This window comes from Sciurus carolinensis, chromosome X (assembly GCF_902686445.1).
Source record: "Sciurus carolinensis chromosome X, mSciCar1.2, whole genome shotgun sequence".
In the NCBI taxonomy this organism is placed as follows: domain Eukaryota; kingdom Metazoa; phylum Chordata; class Mammalia; order Rodentia; family Sciuridae; genus Sciurus; species Sciurus carolinensis.
Genome location: NC_062232.1, coordinates 87,577,499 through 87,599,106, shown reverse-complemented (window position 1 = coordinate 87,599,106; position 21,608 = coordinate 87,577,499). Strand labels below are relative to the sequence as shown.

The following is a 21,608-nucleotide window of genomic DNA, read 5'->3' as shown; positions in this document are numbered from 1 at the left end:
TCAATCCATTATGATCTGATAGAGTACAAGGTAGTATCTCTATCTTCTTGTATTTGCTAACAGTAGCTTTGTGGCATAAAATATGGTCTATTTTAGAGAAGGATCCATGTGCTGCTGAGAAGAAAGTGTATTCGTTCTTTGTTGGATGGTATATTCTATATATGTCCGTTAAGTCTAAATTGCTGATTGTGTTGTTGAGATCTGTAGTTTCTTTATTCAATTTTTGTTTGGACGATCTATCCAGTGGTGAGAGAGGTGTGTTAAAATCGCCTAGTATTATTGTGTTGTGGTCTATTTGAATTCTGGAATTGAGAAGGATTTGTTTGACGTACGTGGATGAGCCAATGTTCGGGGCATAGATATTTATGATTGTTATGTCTTGCTGATTTATGCTTCCCTTAAGCAGCATGTAATGTCCTTCTTTATCCCTTCTGACTAGTTTTGGTTTGAAGTCCACATTATCTGAGATGAGGATGGATACTCCAGCTTTTTTGCTGTGTCCGTGTGCATGGTATGTTTTTCCCCTTCCTTTCACCTTTAGTCTATGGGTGTCTCTTTCTATGAGGTGAGTCTCTTGCAGGCAGCATATTGTTGGATTTTTCTTTTTAATCCAATCTGCCAGTCTGTGTCTTTTGATTGATGAATTCAGGCCATTAACATTCAGGGTTATTATTGTGATATGATTTGTATTCCCAGTCAATTGTCTCATATTTGTTTTTGACATGATTTGGTTTCTCCTTTATTTGGCTATTCCTTTAGGCTAGCGCCTCCTGTTGCTGATTTGCATCGTTGTTTTTCATCTCTTCCTCATGGAATATTTTGCTGAGAATGTTCTGTAATGCTGGCTTTCTTTTTGTAAATTCCTTTAGCTTTTGTTTATCATGGAAGAATCTTATTTCATCATCAAATCTGAAAGTAAGTTTTGCTGGGTATAAGATTCTTGGTTGGCATCCGTTTTCTTGCAGGGCTTGGTAAATGTTGTTCCAGGCCCTTCTAGCTTTTAGGGTCTGGATTGAAAAATATGCTGATATTCTTATTGGTTTCCCCCTGAATGTAATTTGATTCTTTTCCCTCACAGCCTTTAAAATTCTGTCTTTATTTTGTATGATAGGTATTTTCATAATAATGTGCCTTGGTGTGGGTCTGTTGTAATTTTGTATATTTGGAGTCCTATAAGCCTCTTGTACTTGGTTTTCCATTTCATTCTTCAGATTTGGGAAATTTTCTGTTATTATTTCATTGAATAGATTGTTCATTCCTTTGGTTTGTTTCTCTAAGCCTTCCTCAATCCCAATAATTCTTAAATTTGGCCTTTTCATGATATCCCATAATTCTTGTAGATTCTGTTCATGATTTCTTACCATCTTTTCTGTTTGGCCAACTTTGCTTTCAAGATTAAATAATTTGTCTTCAATGTCTGAGGTTCTGTCTTCCAGGTGTTCTATCCTATTAGTTATGCTTTCTATGGAGTTTTTAACTTGGTTTATTGTTTCCTTCATTTCAAGTATTTCAGTTTGTTTTTTTTTCAGTATCTCTAACTCTTTATTGAAATGATCTCTTGCTTCCCGTATTTGCTCTTTTAACTGTTGATTGGTGCGATCATTTAATGCCTGCATTTGCTCTTTCATCTCCTCCTTCAATGCCTGCATTTGCTCTTTCATCTCCTCATTAGCTTCCCTGATCGTTTTAATTACGTACATTCTGAACTCCCTTTCTGACATTTCTTCTGCTGTGCTGTCATTGGGTTTTATTGATGTAGTATCTAGGTTTGTTTGGGACATTTTCTTCCCTTGTTTTCTCATATTGGTCAGTTGTCAGTGGGACCCTGAGATATTGCAGTTTTCCGCTACTGGCTTATAGTGTTCCGGTAGATTTCCAGTGTATCACCTCCCAGCCTTCAGTAGCCTGATGTCTTGGAGGAATCTGATAAAGCAGCTCATCCGAAGAAAACTGCCCCTAGCCCCCTACTGGTTCCACGGTTTGGAACTGGCTCTGTGCGGAAATGCTCTCACTGTGGGCCTGCGCCGTGCAGCTGGCCGTGTGGGAGGAGCCCACTGCCTGAGTGTGGAAGGCTACCTTGGGAAGACTCTAGCTGCCCTGCCCGGCTCCAATAAGCCACCTCTATCTGGGCTTGCCACCCGGGCCGAGCTTTACCCAGTGGGCAGACTCACCCGTGGCTCTATTTCAGTCCGAGTCTCTCAATGCCTCCCCTTCTTAACTCCAGGGTTCTGGAGCGACCGGGGGTGCAGTCTCCCTCTAGGCCGCCATCTTGGATCGCCTCGTGAAGAGAGCCTGCAGCCGGTTGGGCAGAGCCGCCTGAAGAGGTCTCTGGCTGCCCTGCCCTAATCCCAGAGGCTGTTTGCGGATCGCGGCTCTCCACTGGTTCGTTGCCGGAGTACGCTGCGCTGCAGGGGCTCCGGGACTCGGAGCTTGTTCTGGTCAGAAAGGCTCTCACTAGCGGGCCAGTTCCGTTCTGAGAACCTGGAGAAGCTGGCTGTGTGGGCGGGGCCCACCGCCGGAGTGCGCAGGGCTGCCTGTGGATGACTCTAGCTGCCCTGCCCGGCTCCGATAAGCCACCTCTATCTGGGCCTGCCACCCGGACCGAGCTTTACCCAGTGGGCAGACTCACCCGTGGCTCTATTTCAGTCCGAGTCTCTCAATGCCTCCCCTTCTTAACTCCAGGGTTCTGGAGCGACTGGGGGTGCAGTCTCCCTCTAGGCCGCCATCTTGGATCGCCCTGTGAAGAGACTGGATATGGTTTGAGAGTGTCATCCAAGGCTTCATGTGTTGAAATTTAAACCTCATTGTCAGGTATTAAGAGGACAGAATATTAAATTAATTATGGTGTTTAGAAATGGATGCTAACAGACCACAAGGGGAGGGCAGAACAGAAGTTCATTGGTTTATATAAAGGGGAATGAAGGGAAGAGAGGGAGCATGGAAATAGAAAAGACAGTAGAATTGATTGGACCTAACTTTCCTATGTTCATATATGAACACATGTCTAGTGTAACTCCACATCATGTACAACCACAATAATGGGAAGTTATACTCCATGTTTGTATGATATGTCAAAATACATTCAACAGTCATGTATATCTAAAAAGAACAAATAAAAAAGAAATGGAACATTGAAGAAGTGATTAGTATTAGATAAGATTCATTATAATAAAGATTCCATGATTGAATCCTGGTGACTGTATCAGAAAAGAGAGACAGACCAGAAGAGACTAACATATACGTGCATGCTCCCTGTCTTTTGTTAAGAAATTACACACACCTCCTTGGCACTCTTCCAGCAAGAAGCCATTACCAGATGCAGCCCCTCAGTTTTGGATCACCTCCATAAGCTAAAATAAACTTCCTTTCTTTATGAGTTATCTAATCTGTGTTACTGTGTTTTTAGCAACTGAAAATGAAGTATTGTAAAGGTGAAAGACTTGTATGGTGAAAACTAAAAAACATTCTGAAATAAATTAAAGAAGATACATATTAAAACACATACCCATATAGACCTAAGGTGACAATGAAACATGCAATGCATGAAGAAGCATGATGAAGAGTGTAGGTGAAAATAAAATCCTACATCTATATGTGATGACATCAAGAGACCACGTTCCTGCTTACCCTGTAGATACCTTAAAAGCTATAAACCTTAGTCCTTTGCTGGACTCTCTCATTCATTCTCCCTTCTGGCTCAAGCAGAAGTCCCTAATGAAGGTTTGTACTTAAATTCTTTCCAGGTCCAGTTTTCATTTCTACTAACTCTGAGCTTGGCAACTATAGGTAATAATAATACATTGTATACTTGAAAACTGCTAGGAAAGTAGATATTAAATATTCTTAACCACAGAAATAAATAGTAACTTTGTGAGGTGATGATATGTCAAACAGATTTATTGCAGTAGTCATTTCAAAATGTATACATATGCTAAAACAAAACTATACATCATAAATAGATATGATTATTATTGGTCAAGTGTACCTTTTTAAAAAATTTTAAAACTGTATTAAGCAATTCATGGATACACATATACGAAGTAAAAGTATAAAAAAACAGAAATACATACCAAATTCTTGCTAATCCTTACTTCTAAGGAAGAAAATATGGTGATGAGATTGAGTTAGAGAATAATGAGGAATTCAATCATATCTATAATAATTTATTTCATTTTTACTTATTTTTCAAGGAATAAAGGAAATACATAAACATTTTCTGTACTGCATTTTTGGCATCTGGTTCTCGTATTATTTTCAGTACTTATCTATAGTCTTTTAAACATTAAAAAAGGAAAGCATAGTTCAAATATAGCTTCTCTGGTGAAGTGATTCCTGATATTTTAAAAATATTTTTTGCTGTAGATGGACACAATACCTTTATTTTATTTTATTTATTTATTTATTTTTCATGTGGTGCTGAGGAAGGAATCCAGTGCCTAACATGTGCTAGGCAAGTGCTCTATCACCTAGCTACAAATCCTGATTTTCATAAGCAGACTTAGTATTTCTTTTCTCCCTGTTCCCACTGGTTCTTCTCCCTGACATCCACTGTTGTAGTACTAATTACAATCTATTTAATAATCTATTTACATGCTCACATGTTAATTCTTGCATGTGAAAAATGTACAAGGAACAAACTTCTAGGGCAAGTTAAAGGCTTTTTGGAGTCCAATTTCCCTTATGTTGAAGAGGAGGAATGCACCTGTCCCACAGATATTTAGATGATCTCTGGGCACTGGTGATGTGGTTTCCTGATGGATGGGGTTCAGGTGTGTGCACCTGGTGATGATTCATCAAAATGTACACTTAAGATCTGGGCATTTTTATTATGTATGTTCACTCCAATATTTTTTACTCCCACTAGGATTTTGATTGAATTAGAGAAAGATGTTTTCAAAAGGTGGGCCAGTAGCCCCCAAGGGTATTGGTGTTAAACAGCCCAGAAGCACTCATTCTTGGGTCTTTCCCATGGGAATATATCCAGGCCTCCAATGTGCCAAACTCCCAATTCCAGCTCATCTCCTGCATTTCTGCTTTGTTGCGTTCCATCCAGGGCTTCCAAGGACCCTGATTGCACTGGCACCTCCCATCCCAGACCACCCCCGGGCACACACTTGCTCTGGGAAAACTTCCCATCTCACAGGCATGTCCTGATCTCTTCAGCCTGCCTTTTCTACCCAGTATACAAGTGCATTCAGACTTCCTGAACCTAGGTTTTCTTTATTACAATGGGACTTTAGATTGATGAATCTACTCTCTCAAAATTTTGTTTCTGCTGTGTGAAACCTACAGATATGGCAAAGCTACATCCAGACCACAATCTCAGCTTATAAAAGGAAAAGTCATACTTGGAGCCTAGGAAAAGTATAAGGGAGGCAGGGTAGACACTGACTATTCTTGTAGCTACTAATTTCTCCTGCTTCTGGTTGCTTTCCTGCTGCCAGAACCACCCTCCATTCTGGTAGATAATTAAAAAGTTTAACCAAATCAGAGTAATTGCAGCTGAGATTCAGACATGAGTATTTTTGAAGAACCTCAGGTTGTTCTTATACACAGTCAGGGTAAGAACCACTGCTTTTGATTTGAGTTCCATCAGAACAAGGATTTCTGAAGGTTGAGTCAAGGTCTCCTTTGTCACCATTTGTGTCTAACACCTAGCACAAGAAATGGCCTAAAGTTGGCAGATTGTCTTGTGTCATCCGGGAACAGCACCTGTGATACTACTGTTAATATTAACTTGAGTTCATCCATTTCATAAGACTATCAAGGAACTAACGTAAGTCACTACCAGCTACAGACCTAGTGATAGCAGCAGGCTCTTCTGGAAGGTTATGTAAGTCACAGATTTTCTCCTCATTCTCAGAGACTACATGGCTAAAAGGTCTAGTATGATTTCCTGTAGAGAGGGGACCCTGATCACTGACATAGCACTGTCATGGAGCAAGTGATGGACTACATCATGTAATATAAACATTAGTGTATTTTGGGAGGTAACTACTCTGCACACATAATTGTCTAAAATTCTCCTTTGTTATGATGACTGTGATGTGTAATTTTATGTGTCAACTATGCTAGGCTACAAGGCTCAGTTTTTGGTTGCTGTGAAGATGTTAATAAATATGATGAACATTTCTATCAATAGACTGTGAGTGAAGCGGATTATACTTCAGTTGAAAGTTTTATGAAAAAGGAGTGAAATATCTGAAAAAAGAAGAAATTTTGACTCCAGACTGCTTTGAATCTGACACTGCAAAATCTACTATTTTCTGGGACTCCATCCTTCCAGCCTTGCTGATTTCAGACTTGTCAATCTCCACAATCATGTAAGTGAATTCTATAAAATCTCTCTCTCTCTCTCTCAATATCATATATATATATATATATATATATATATATATATGATATTTTTCTGGAGCTCACTAATATCATGAGTAATGAGTTTGTGAACATTTATCTGAAGCAGCTTATGGAATTGAAAAAAATTTTGCTATATTTTTCTATAACTTCACTGAACATTGATCTTGACCACTCAACTCTTCTAATAGCACATCAACTTCTTTAGTCATTTATTAAGATTTCCTCCCTTTTTAGTTGACTATATGACCCATATCAAGATTTTTCCCAACTATTTATTACTATCTCATGATAATTTAACTAACAAAAAAGATAAGATTTGCTCATGCATTGACTTGATATCAGGGGACAAGTTTCTTGTCCAGGGTAGTGAACATCTGTCTATATTGGCTTCTACTAATATTCCTGGTCCAAACTGGCTACTGTCCATTTCCATAGGCATTTGCTTCATTGGTGTATTCCCACACTGACCTTCATAGGGCCCCTCTAATAACATTGTCTTGATGCCTACTGAACCTTTCTTTCAATCCTGTGGTTCTTCTTCAATGTTTTAGGAAACTCCATGGGGCATGAAGTCTCAGCTATTCTCTTTGCCATGTGGGGCTTCCAGTGTCTCTAGGAGTTTATTCACATGTGCTTGCACTTCCACACTTCTCTAAGTTTTTTCTTCTATTATAAAATACCATGCTGAATGTATGGCTTATCCACATAATTCTCAGACTTCCAAGATGACATCTTAGAAATTAAGGCTAGATACTATACTTATCTGGAATTTGTTTTGGCCTCTTCATTTGGGACTTGGTGTAGGCAGATAGAGGAGACAGGTCAGAAACAGGTTGTAGGTTCCTTTTTTCAAAGTCTGGTATATTTGTTAATCACTGCTGTTTACAGTGGGTGGACCTGGACTGTGGCACAGTGGTTTCTCTTGGACTGTGAAAACATATTTTGTCCTGGGGATGTGAACTTTTAGGTAGTCTCTATTGTATGTACTTACGTGGAAGCCATGTCCAAGATCCATAACTGAAAGGAGACAAAGATGAAGGTTTTTCAGAAACAGTAAGTCTGCCCTGAGGATGCATGTATTTAAGTTATAGCCATTACTAATGTATACATGTGCCTTAGAAACACTGAGACATAAGAGCAAACTTCAAGAGGGTGAAGGTGAGTTTGGAATTGATGATTGGGTCTTGGATCAGGAGGACTAAGCTCTGTCCCCTCCCAAAAACAGTACACAAATGCTTTCTTGGCCTCTGGGGTAAGTCTCTTTGGTGCAAAAAAGTCAAGTTAATGAATAAGATAAATGATCTCCATTCAGGGGTGTCAAATTCATTGACTTTGTGTAGTTCCCTCACAGTGCTTTTCAATCTCTTCCTTAGAAATTAATTCCAAGTCCCTTGACAGGCAAGGTTAATTAAGTAGTTTGAGAAAGTGATATAGACCTCTGAGGCAAGATTATGTAATTTGGGTGAAAAGAGTTTTGTGTATTAAAAGACATACTCAAGAGAGTGAAGAAACTATCAGAGAATTGTAGAAAATATTTTCAAATAATATCTGATAAGAAATTATTATCCAGAATATATAAAGAACTTCTACAATCCAACAATAATAAAAATAACCAAATTAAAATATGGGAAAATGAGTTGTATAAATATTTCTACTAGGAAGATATAAAAATGGCCAGAAAAACTGAAAAGATGCTGAACATCATCAGTTATTAGGGAAATGCAGACCAAAACCGTAAAGAGACAACATTTCATACTGATTAGGGTAATTACTACATTAAATAATGGAAAAGATGTGTAGGAGAAAATGTGGAGAAGTATGAAATCTTGGATATTGCTGATGGGAATTAATAAATGGTATAAACTGTGAAAAACAGTATGTCATTTTCTTCAAATATTAAACAGAATTACTAAAATACTTAGAAATTTTGCTTCAACTTAATTATGCTAAAGAAATGAAAGCAATGGCTCAAACAAATGCTTGTATACCATTGATGACTAAATATAATATAGTGTATACATATAATGAAATTCAGTCATAAAAATGAAATTCTGACACATCCTATAATAGGAATGAACTTTGAAATCATGCTAAATGAAATAATCTATAATAGAACAAATACTGTGTTCTTCCAATTATATGAGGTACCTGGAATAGTCAAACTCATTGAGTCAGATGGTAGAATAGAATTTACATCAGGAAGATGGTTATGGTAGTAATGAGAAAAGGGAATTGTTGTTTAATGAGTATTGCTTTTATTTGGGATGATAAAAAAGTTCTGGAGAAGGAGAGTGGTAATAATTGCCCAACATTCTGAATTTACCTAATGCCCATAATTATATTTTTTCCATATTTGTATTGGTACATTACAGTGGTATATAATGGTGAGATTTGTTGTTACATATTTGTACCTGCACGAAATTTAGCAATAAAATTTGCCCAATATCATTTCCCAGTATCAATAATTGTACTCTTAAAGACTATTGAAATGTTTTCATTTAAAACAAAACAAACCAAAAAAACCCAAAACAAACAGAGTACAAATTTATTTTTGCATTCTTAAAAACATAATCCACACATAATAAAGTGTCCTGGATAGCATGGGACAAACCTGGTACTAAACCTTGTGAGGAATGAAATAAGCAGATTAACCTTCCCTAAAGATGCCTAGAATCACTTGAGAGCCAAGGTTTATATACATCGGGTTGGTGCTATCTGAATAAATGTGAGCAAGTCCTAGGGGTGCATAAGATGCCTGACTGGGAAGCAGAAAGGAAAAAAATAAATTAGATGTATCAATAAATATGTAAATTTATGATTGAGTATGTGTCTCAAAATATTGATACGCTATATCAAGGATTTACTATGTTGCAGGCACTATGCTGAGCATTTTATACATATTATCTCCATTAATTTTTATGACAACCTTATGGAGGAACAGGGAAGAGACAACTAACTGTCCTGCTCCTACTTCCATAGTGAAGAATTATTTATGGGAAATGCACCTAAGGAGGGACTACATTTTCTATCCACCCCATGCAATTTAGTGGATTAATGTGATCAGTACTCACGGTAGACTAAATAGTGGTCCCTAAAGTTACAAACATCCTAATCTGTGGAACCTATTAATTTTAATTTACATGGTGAAAAGGACTTTGTTAATGAAGAAAGTTAAGGATCTTGAGAGGTTGTCTTGGATTTATCCAGATGGATCCTAAATATAACCACAAGTGTCCCTTTAAGAGGGAGGCAATGGGATATTTGCTCACAGAGAAGGTAGTGTAATGATGAAGTCAGAGAGAGATTTGAAGACGCTATGTTGCTGGCACTGAGGCTGGATGAAGGGGCTGTAGTTCAAGGAATGCTAGGTATGCTGCACTTGAAGTTGAAAAGAACAAGGGGATTGATTCTCTTCTAGTGCCTCCAGATAGGGAACACTTTTGGCATCTATGTTTCTGCTCAGAAAATATGCTTTGTATTTCTGACTTCCAAAACTAAAAGGAAATCAATATCTCTCATTTTAAGCCCTTGAGTTTGTAGTAATTTGTTACAGAAGCCATAGGAAGCTAATACGGTTCCCATTGAAGAAAAATGGACAGAAATATGAACAGGGCCACAAAGCTATCTGCAAGGACTCTAGGTATTTTGACTTCATACTCCTCTTCTTCCATAAAATTGAATTTTATGAATGGATTAGTATAAAAATGAATATAATCTAACAAGGCACATTGGTGTGTGCCTGTAATCCCAGTGGCTGGGGAGGTTGAGGCAAGAGGATCATGAGTTCAAAGCCAAACTCAGCAATTTAGCAAGGTCCTAAGCAATTCAGTGAGATCTGCTCTCCAAATAAAATACAAAACAAGAGCTGGGGATGTGGCTCAGTGTTTAGGTGCCCCTGAGTTTAATCCCCAGTACCAAAAAAATAACAAATATAATCTAGGTTCAAATCATTATCATATGTTCATTATTACTATGTTCATTTTTCTTCTTTTAAAAATATATTAAAATTAAAATATTTTATATTCTTTTTAGTTTTTAAATTTTTTTTATTTTTAACAGACTGCATTTTGATTCATTGTACACAAACAGGGTACATCATTTCCTTCCTATGGTTGTATATGATGAAGAGTCACACTGTTAGTGTAATCATACATGTATATAGGGTAATGATGTTTGTGTCATTCCATTATGTTTCTTTCCCCCTGCCCCTCCCCACCCCTCATTTCCCTCTACACAATCCAACATTCCTCCATTCTTCCTTTTTCCCCTCCTCCACCCTTGTTATGTATCAGCATCCACTTATTAGAGAAAATATTTGACCTTTGGTTTTTTGAGATTGACTCATTTCACTTAGCATGACATTCTCCAACTTCATCCATTTACCTGCAAATGCCATAAATTCCTTCTTCTTCATGGCTGAATAATATTCCATTGTGTTTATATACCACAGTTTCTTTATCCATTCATCTATTGAAGGGCATCTAGGTTGGTACCACAATCTAGCTATTGTGAATTGAGCTGCTATAAACATTTATGTGGCTACATCACTGTAGTGTGCTTATTTTAAGTCCTTTGTCTATAGGTCAACGAGGGATAGCTGGGTCAAATGGTGTTTCAATTCCATGTTTTCTAAGGAATCTCCACACTGCTTTCCAGAGTGACTGCACCAATTTGTAATCCCATCAGCAATGTATGAGTGTACCTTTTCCCCCACATCCTTGCCAACACCTATTGTTGCCTATATTTTTGATAACGGCCATTCTAATTGGGGTGAGATGAAATCTTAGATTCGTTTTGATTTATATTTCTCTCTTGTTACTAGAGATGTTGAACTTTTTTTCATGTATCTGTCGATTGCTTGTATATCTTCTTCTGTGATGTGTCTGCTCAGTTCCTTAGCCCATTGATTGATTAGGTTCTTTGTATTTTTGGTGTAAAGTTTTTTGAGTTCTTTATAAGTTCTGGAGATTAGTGCTCTACCTGAGATTCATATGATAAAGGTTTTCTCACACTCTGTAGGCTCTGTCTTCACATTGTTGATTGTTTGCTAAGTAAAAAGTTTTTTAGTTTGAATCCATCCCATTTATTGATTCTTGCTTTTATTTCTTGTTCTTTGGGAGTCTTAATAAAGAAATTAAAACACTTTATATAAGCTCATAAAAATATCATGGAACACAGGTCTTTAGACTACTGTAGTTCATAGATAAGTCAGAGTTGTATGGCACTTTGAACCGTGGAGTTTATGGATCTAGTGTGCCTTCTATACCTTCTGTTACATGAAAGAGATCTCTCAATCCAACAGTTAACACCAGAAACACATTTTGCTTTTTATGAGTCACCATGTGAAGGAAAATTACCTTGTATTTTGAATACCAAGAAAGAACTGCTACATAAGTGAAAAATTAACATTTGTTGTTTCAAGTCACAGAAACTTTGGAATGCCTTTGTAACAGCAGCTAACACCATGATAATTAATATAGAAACTGGCATTTGAAGTGGAATTCATTTATAATGAAAAACTTTACAGCATAGCTTTGCTTAGTGGTCAATTTATATGAAATGAGGAAGCTAACATTGAAAACTCAAGATATGGATGCCCAAAATGTACAGTGGAAAAATATTGGATGAATTTATTATATATGGTAACTTGGAAGCTACACCAAATACCTTCTAAGCCCAAATCTCTAGAAGGAGAGACTGGATAACAGAATGTTGGTAATGTGTGTTAGTTGTTATCTGCTGCAAGATGTGCAAAAAACTGGGTGCACACAGGCTAAAAATTGGCTAGTTTGAGTTTAAAGAGAGAAAGCAATAGCATCCAACAATTAGTAATCTTATTAGTCTTATCAGGCTTCCACAATAAAAATACCATAAACTAGTGACTTAAACAACAGAAATTATTTTTCTCACAGTTCCAGAGGACAGAAATCCAAGAATAAGTTCTAGTAGAATCTATTTCTGGTGAAGACTCTTTTGTGGGCTTGTTGACAGCTGACTTCTCACTGATGCCCCACATGGTCTTTCTTCTGGGCAAGTGCATGAAGACAGAGAAATATAATTCCCTTCCTCTTTTTTATAAGGGCACTGATCTGATTACATTAAGACCCCATCATAATGGTCTCATTTAAACTTATTCACATCCTAAATCTTTATCTCCAAATACATTCATACTGAAGCTTAGGACTTCAACATATGAAATGTGTGGAGACATGACTAAGTTCATAGCAGTAGACTTGCAGGAATTTAAATGCCAACAACTGCTAGGTTCAAAATAGAAATAATTCAAACTGAAAAAGTCTTTAAGCAAAGAGGTTAATAAAAACTCCAAGTGAAAAATGACAGAACAGAGAACTCCAAAAGCCCATTGTTCCATAAAACAACTAACAAACCAGCAAAAGTCTGTCACAATTTTTCTTTTCTCCAAAGACTAACTAAATGCTTGCAGAAACGATAACTCTTAATCAAGAAAAAAATAGTGGAATCTGAGTAGGCACAGATAGATTTTTAAAATTTAAATTACATTGGTCCCTTATTCTTTTCCCAGAACAATGGGGCCTAGAAGACAGTAGTTTATATTGTAGGGAGTGATACTTGTATCAGAGAAAACAGAATGGACATTTTCTCAAAGGATTGTAGTTGGTTGGTTGCATTTAGTAGCTCCCTAGAAGATAGGTTGAAAATTTTATGGTAATTTCATCTAACTGTCTCACTTTTGAGGTGGCTATTCAAAAAAGATATTTAAGTTATTTAAAGACAAATGACTTTGTCACTGCTTCAGAGAAATGGATAAAAGTTGGAGCATACAGAACACTATCCAAAAAATTAGTGAACAAAAATATATGGATTTTTTGATTTGGGGAATATAGATTTTCAAATGCTCTAACATACTCTGAGGAAATATAAGGGTCCACATTGGTGCTAATGGTGCCTGTGATTTTGTGTGTTCTCAGAAAATACCTAAGGGCCTAAGACCTACCTCTGGCTGACATTCAGTTCTGTGCAAATGGAAGCAGAGTTGTAACAGCCTGGTTAAGTATTTGAGACAAGTCCCAATACATGCACTGAGTCCATATGTAAGTAATTGTTTTAGTATTTAGAATGCTAGGAATCTTACCAAAAAGAAAGGCTCCATAAAAGTGTGTATGGCATATACAGAAGTCTCTACATTTACTAGTTGACTAAGCCAATGTCGCAAAGACTTCATTTGTCCCACATAAAAAATATATACTTTATAAAGTTAATTCAAAAAGTAACTGAGCAAACAAATAGTAACAAATATAGCAAGCAGTAGCAACAAAGCCTAGGAATGGAAGAATAACTGATTTCCAGCATTACCACATAATGATACTCAAAATGACTGAAATCAACAAAAATTTCACATCATGTGAAGAAATAAAAAGTATAGTCATCATAGTGTGGACAAAATGGAATTGATAGAAATTGTCCTGGTGGAATCTAGGTATTAGGATTATAAAAAGATCTTTACCACCTATTTAAAATATGTTCAAAAAGCTAAAAGAAACTTCATGACAGGAGTGAAAGAAAGCCACAAAATGATGTCTCACTGGTTAAAGAATATCAATAAAAAATAGAAATTAGGAAAATAGAAATTCTGGAGTTGAAAAATATAGTAACTTAAATGAAAAAAATCACTAGATGAATTAGTAGAAGATTTGAGAAGGCAGAGAAGAGCATTGGCAAACTTGACAGTAGGTCAATTGGGAATCAGAAAGAAATAAGAATGAAGAAAGCCCAGTAGTCCTATGGTACACAATTAGTGTACAAACAGATGTGTAATGGGAGTCTTAAAAGGGAAGAGGGAGAAAAAGGAGAGTAAAGAACAGTTTCAAAAATAGGGACTGAAAACTTGCTCATTTTTGAAAGATATGACCACACACCTAAGAAACTTAATGAATCCCAAATAAAATAAACTGAAAGAGATATTTGCTGAGATATGTTATAGTCATATCTTCAGAGGACAAATAGAATCCTGAAACTAGCAACAGATAAGCAACTCATCAATTATAAGGGATCCTTAATAAGACTGATAAATTATTTTTCATCAGACACCATGAAGGAAGGAGGTAAGTGGTGGACATATTCAAAATGATAAAAATAATTTTCAATAAAGAATTCTAAGTCCAGCAAACTATTCTTCAAAGTGAAGTAGAAATCATGATGTTCTTAGAGGGAAAAAGAATCTGAGACAGTTTGCTATTAGTAGACTTGCCTGTTCTATGTGATTTCATGCATAAAATGAAAGGGCATCAGAAAGTAAGTCAAATCCACATACAGAAATTAAGAACAACATCTAAGTAAAAATTGGAATTAAAAAAGCCTGTCAATGTTAACTATGTATTTTTTTTTGTTTGCAACTCCTGTGTTTTCTTACATTACTTAAAAGACTAATGCTTAAACAAAACTTTAAAATGATGGACACATACTGTATAAAATAAAATGTAATTTGTGACAATAACATCATAAAGTGGGGGACAGAGACATAGAGGAACACGTTTTTTAACTGTTATAAATAATCTGGTACTAGTTCAACTTAGTTGCAAAATAAGATGTAGAGTATAATCCCAACCACTAGGAAAATACCTACATATATATATTTATGTATACATATGTATATGCATATATATAATATAAGTGAAATTGAATAAGGGACCTTGTAGGTATATCTATATTTATATATATTAAAACATTAACATGGAACTAAAATGATCTATTTTAGAAAAAATTCAGTAATCAAGGAACTGAATTACTAAAAAGACATTTAAAATCATAGAAAAATGGCAGACGTTAGTCCTTTCTTAACAGTAGTTACACTATATAAAATGAAATAAAATCTCCAATTTGAAGTCAGAAATGTACAGAATTGGTAAAAAATAATTACCAAAACTTATGATATCCATAAGAGGATGACTTTAGATTCAAATACACAAATAGTTTGAAAGTAATATGATAGGAAAATATTTCATGTGAACAGTAACTGAAATAGAGTTAGTGTAGCTATCTGGTTATCAAACAAAATAAACATTAAGAAAAAATTGTTATAAAAGGAGATCTAAGATGGTGGATTAGAGGGAGACTGCGTTCCTGATTGCTCTGTAACTTGGGTTTCAGGAGAAGAAAATCTGTTTCTCTATGAGATAATCTTTGCTGCTCATCGATCCACTACTGTTTACCCCATTTGTCCATTAAAATCACCCACTGTATGCCAGCATATCACCTACTTATTGAGTGCAGATCACTCACTGACTGCTGCCTATCATCAGCCATTTTCCTGTTTGCCTGCTTCTTGCCTGCCAATTGCCTGACATTTTTCACCCATCATCCATAGCCTGAGGTCCACCTGCTGATCGTCTGCTGGTAGCCTGCAGACCATCTGCAGACCACCAGCAGATTGCCTGCTGTCCTCTGTTCCCTGGAAATCCATTGTGACAGTACCTATAGATTTGGTTACACGTGGCTGCTGCCATTTTGGGACAACAGTCAGGACCTGCAGGATCTGCAGCCCAACTGAATGACAAACTCGGAGCCTGTGCCCTGCACTGCAGTTCCCCATTTGCCAACACGTTTGGAAGCCAGTGCAGCCATCTTGGATTATCCTGTAAGTGGAAGCTGCCATCATTAAGTGGGGCCAATCCCATCCTGAGACACCTGCTGGAGACTGGAAACTCATTGTCAGATTCCTCTCATTCATCAGGCTACTGAAGACTGGGAGGTTTGAATAGCATTTAACTGTTATAGTGTAGATTTTTTTCTTCTTTTTGAAAAATTTTAAGTTTTTATTTCTTTATTTTTCTCACTCTCTCTATTTGCCTTTTGTTTACCTGTTTCCTCAGAGTTTCTTTCTCACTTTTCTCATGCTAACAACCAACATCTTTTGATTCTGTTTTCACTCTTCCTATGATCTAGTACTTCTATATACTCTTTTATTATCCCATTAACAGTTACATCCTACACCCCACCCCATCCACTGTGTCCACCATTGGAAACTGTAGACCTCATTTCAAATCTACAGGTTATACTGTGGATAATAAGCTCATTATCTCTGTTTATTATGACAATACTGTTAACATCTTCATAGGAGCTATTTGGCTTAGGGCTGCATATTGTCTGTACTGGGTACTGCTAGTAATGATCTCCTCCTTAAAGAAGAGGTTTTGGAAACCTGTAGGGTCACTATAAGCCTATAGGGGGTAAAATGCAATACCCCAGATCTGCACTGCTAGACGGGAAGATACATGAACAATATGAAAAAACAAGGGAAGAAGTGTTCCAAATAAACCAAGATTCTATATTAATAGAATCCTATGACAGCATGGTAGAAGAAATGTCAGAAAAGGAGTTCATAACATACTTAATTAAAATAATTCATGAAGCAAAGGATGAGATAAGAAAGAAAATGCAGGCAATGAATGATCATTCCAATAAATACCAACTGCAGTAAGCAAAAGATCATTTCAACAAAGAGATAGAGATTCTGATAAAAAAAGCCAAACAGAAATCCTTGAAATGAAGGAAACAATAAACCAAATAAAAACCTCAATGAAAACCATCACCAACAGACTAGATCACTTGGAAGACAGAATCTCAGACAAAGAAGACAAAATATTTAATCTTGAAAAATAAAGTTGGCCAAAAAGAGAAGATGGTAAGAAACCATGAAGAAAAACTGCAAGAATTATGGGACATCAGGAAAAGACTAAATTTAAGAAATATCAGGATAGAGGAAGGCACAGAGATACAGACCAAAGGAATGAACAACCTATTCAATGAAATAATATCATAAAATTTCTTAAACCTTAAGAACAAAATGTAAAATAAACTACAAGAGGCTTACAGAACACCAAATGTACAAAATTACAACAGATTCACACCAAGGCACATTATAATGAAAATGCCTAACATCCAAAATAAAGATAGCATCGTAAAGGCTGTGAAAGGAAAGCATCAGATTACATATAGGGAGAAACCAATACGGATATCAGCAGATTCCTCAGCACAGAATAAAAAAGCTAGAAAGACCTGGAATAATATATTTCAAGCTCTGAAAGAACATGCTTGCCAACCAAGAAGCTTATACCCAGAAAACTAACCTTCAGATTTGATGACAAATAAAATCCTTCCATGATAAACAAAAGTTAAAAGAATTTAAAAATAGGAAGCCTGTGATACAGAATATTCTCAGCAAAATATTCCATGAGGATGAAATGAAAAACAATGATGTAAGTTGGCAAAGGGAGGAAATACCCTAAAGTTAAAGACAATCAAAGGACAAACCAAGTTAAGTTAAAAACCAAAAATAAGCCAAAATGACTTGGAATACAAGACATATCTCAATTATAACCCTGAATGTTAATGGCCTAAACTCATCAATCAAAAGATATATACTGGGAGATTGGATTAAAATAAGATCCAACAATATGCTGCCTTCAAGAGACTTACCTCATAGAAAAAGACATCCACAGACTAAAGGTGAAATGATGGGAAAAGACATGCACACAGACTCAGTAAAAAAGCAGGGTTTCCATCCTTCTATCAGATAAAGTGGACTTCAAGCCAAAGTTAGAAGGGATAAAGAAGGACATTTCATATTGCTTAAGGGAACCATAAATCAGGAAGATATAATGATCATAAATATTTATGCCCCAAACCATGGTGCATCCATGTATGTCAACCAAATCCTTCTCAATTCCACTAACCAAATAGACCACAACACAAAAATTATGGGTGACTTTATCACACTGCTGTCACCACTGGATATATCTTCCAAACAAAAACTAAACATAGAAACCATAGAACTCAATAGCACAATCAATAATGTAGACTTAAAAGACAAATATATAGAATATTTCATCCAACAACAAGTGAATACACTTTTTCCTCAGCAGCATATGGATCCTTCTCTAAAATAGACCATATGTTATGCCACAAAGCATCCCTTAGTAAATACAAAAAATAGAGATAATACCTTGTATTATATCATATCATAATGGAATGAATGTAGAAATCAATGATAGAATAAAAATCAGAAACTACTCCAACACTTGGAGACTTATGTTATTGATTGAAGTATGGATAACAGAAAACATCACAAGGAGGAGATAAAAAAAATTTTTAGAGGTAAATGAGAATGATGATACAACATATTAAAATCTCTGGGAAGCTACGAAAGGAGTACTAAGAGGAAAATTCACTGCATGGAGTGCATTCAAGAATAAAAACTAAACAAATAAATGACCTAACATTACATCTCAAAGACCTAGAAAAGGCAGAACAGAACAACACCAAAAGCAGAAGAACACAGGAAATAATTAAAATCAGAGCTGAAATCAATTAAATTGAAATAAAAGACACAATTCAAAAAATTGACAAAACAAAAAGTTGGTCCTTTGAAAAAATAAACAAAATTGATAAACCCTTAGTACAGTAATGAAGAGGAGAGAAAAAACTCAAATTACTAAAATTTGTGATGAAAAGGAAATATCATGACAGACTCCATTGAAATACATAAAATAATTAGACATTAGTTTGAAAATCTATATTCCAACAAAATAGAAAATATCGAAGACATTGACAAATTTCTAGAGACATATGATCCTGCCAAACTGAATCAGGAGGACATACACAATTTAAACAGATTAATTTCAAGCAATGAAATAGAGGAAGCCATCAAAAGTCTACCAACCAAGAGAAGCCTAGGACCAGACAAATTCTCAGCTGAGTTCTTCAAGACCTTTGAAGAAGAACTTATACTAATAATCCTCAAAGTATTCCATGAAATAGAAAAAGAGGGAGCCCTTCCAAACTCGTTCTATGAAGCTAGTATGACTCTGATACCAAAAGCAGACAAAGATGCATCAAGGAAAGAAAACTTTAGACCAATATCTCTGATGAACATAGATGGAAAAATCCTTGACAAAATTCAGGCAAATTACATAAAAAATATATTAAAAAGATAGAATACCATGATCAAGTGGGGTTCATCCTCAGAATGAAAGGTTGGTTCAACATCTGGAAATCAATAAATTTGAGGTTAAGAATCATATGATTATTTCAATAGATGCAGATAAAGCATTTGACAAAATAAAACACCCCTTTATTCTCAAAACACTAGAAAAAATTGGGAGAGTAGGAACATGCCACAATATTGTAAAGACTATTTATGCTAAGCCCACAGTCAACATCATTCTTAATGGAGAAAAACTGAAAGCATTCCCTCTAAAACTTGGAACGAGACAGGGCTGCCCTCTTTCACTACTACTATTCAACATCTTGCTTGAAATACTAGCCAGAGCAATTAGATAGACCAAAGAAATTAGAAGGATACAAATAGGGAAAGAAGAACTCAAACTATCACTATTTGCTGATGACATGATTCTGTATTTAAAGGATCCAAAAAACTCCACCAGAAAAATTTTAGAACTAATAAATGAATTCAGCAAAACAGTGGGATATAAAATCAAGACACATAAATCTAATGCATTCCTATTCATAAGTGATGAATTCTCTGAAAAAAAAATTAGGAAAACAACTCCATTCACAATAGCCTCAAAAAAGTAAAATACTTGGGAATCAATCTAGCAAAAGAGGTGAAAGACATCTACAATGAAAACTAAAGAACACAAAATAAAGAAATTAAAGAAAACCTTAGGAGATGGAAATATCTCCCATGTTCTTGGATAGGCAGAATTAATATTATCAAAATGGCCATACTTCCTAAGGTGCTATACAGATTTTATGCAATTCCAATTAAAATCCCAATGACATTTTTCATAGAAACAGAGAAAGCAATCATGAAATGCATTTGGAAAAATAAGAGACCCATAATAACCAAAGAAATCCTTAGCAAGAAGAGTGATGCAGGATGTATCACAATACCAAAACTTAAACTCTACTATAGAGCAATAGTAACAAAAATGGCATGGTATTGGTACCAAAATAGACCAACTGTACAGAATAGAAGACACAGAGACAAACCCACATAAATATAGTTATCTCATACTAGACAAAGTTGCCAAAAAGATACAATGGAGAAAAGATAGCCTCTTCAACAAATGGTGCTGGCAAAACTGGAAATTCATATGCAGTAAAATGAAAATAAACCCCTATCTCTCACCCTGTGCAAAACTCAACTCAAAATGGATCAAGGACCTATGAATTAGACATGAGAGCCTGCATGATATAGAAGAAAAATAAGCCCAAATCTTCATCATGTCAGTTTAGGACCAGACTTCCTTTACAAGACCCCCAGAGTTCAAGAAATAAAAGCAAGAATCAATAAATGGAATGGATTCAAATTAAAGGGTTTTTTATCAGCAAGAAAAACAATCAATAACCTGAAAAGGGAGCCCACAGAGTTGGAGATAAACTTTACCACACATACTTCAGACAGAGCACTAATCTCCAAAATTTATAAAGAACTTGAAAAACTTTATGCCAAGAATACAAAGAACCCAATCAATAAATGGATTAAGGAACCGAGCAGACACTTCACAGAACATATACAGGTGATCAACAAATACATGAAGAAGTGCTCATCATCTCTAGTAATGCAAATTAAAATCACCCTAAGATTTCACCTAACTTCAATTAGAATTGTTATCATCAATAACACATTAATAAACAATAATAAGTGTTGGTGTGGATGTGGGGGGAAAAGGCATGCTCATACATTGCTGGTGAAGTTGCAAATTGGTGCAGCCACTCTGGAAAGCAGTGTGGAGATTCCTCAGAAAATTTGGAGCGAACCCACCATTTCCAGCTATCTCAATCCTCAGTCTATACCCAAAGGACTTAAAATTAGCATACTACACTGATGCAGCCACATCAATGTTCATAGCTGCTCAATTCACAATAACTAGATTGTGGAACAAAACAAGATGCCCTTCAGTAGATGACTGGATAAAGAAACTGTGGTATATATACACAATGGAATATTATTCAGTTGTAAAGAACAATAAAATTATGGCATTTGCTGGTAAATGGATGGAGTTGGAAAATATCATGCTGAGTGAAATAAGCCAAACCCCAAAAACAAAGGCTGAATGTTTTCTTTGATAAATGGATGATGATACATAATGAGGGGGGCTGGCGGGGGTGGGGAAAGAAAAGAATGAAGGAGCTTTGGCTTGCGTAGATGGAAACGAAGTGGGAGGGGATGGGGGAAAGAAAGAGTGAACTGAGACAGACATCATTACCCTATGTACATGTATGATTACATGAATGGTGTGAATCTA

General features: G+C 35.9%; 1 long non-coding RNA gene across 11 annotated transcripts in view; it reads left to right on the top strand.

Annotated features, from left to right (window-relative positions):
• Nucleotides 1-5,792: 5,792 nt before the first annotated feature.
• Nucleotides 5,793-21,608, top strand: part of LOC124971982 (uncharacterized) — a 192,954-nt gene continuing 177,138 nt past the window's right edge. For 9 of the 11 annotated variants that reach the window (XR_007106414.1, XR_007106415.1, XR_007106417.1 and 6 more), the window contains exon 1: nucleotides 5,840-6,323. This is a non-coding gene — a long non-coding RNA (uncharacterized LOC124971982). The other 2 variants (XR_007106411.1, XR_007106413.1) reach the window with 2 other exon arrangements.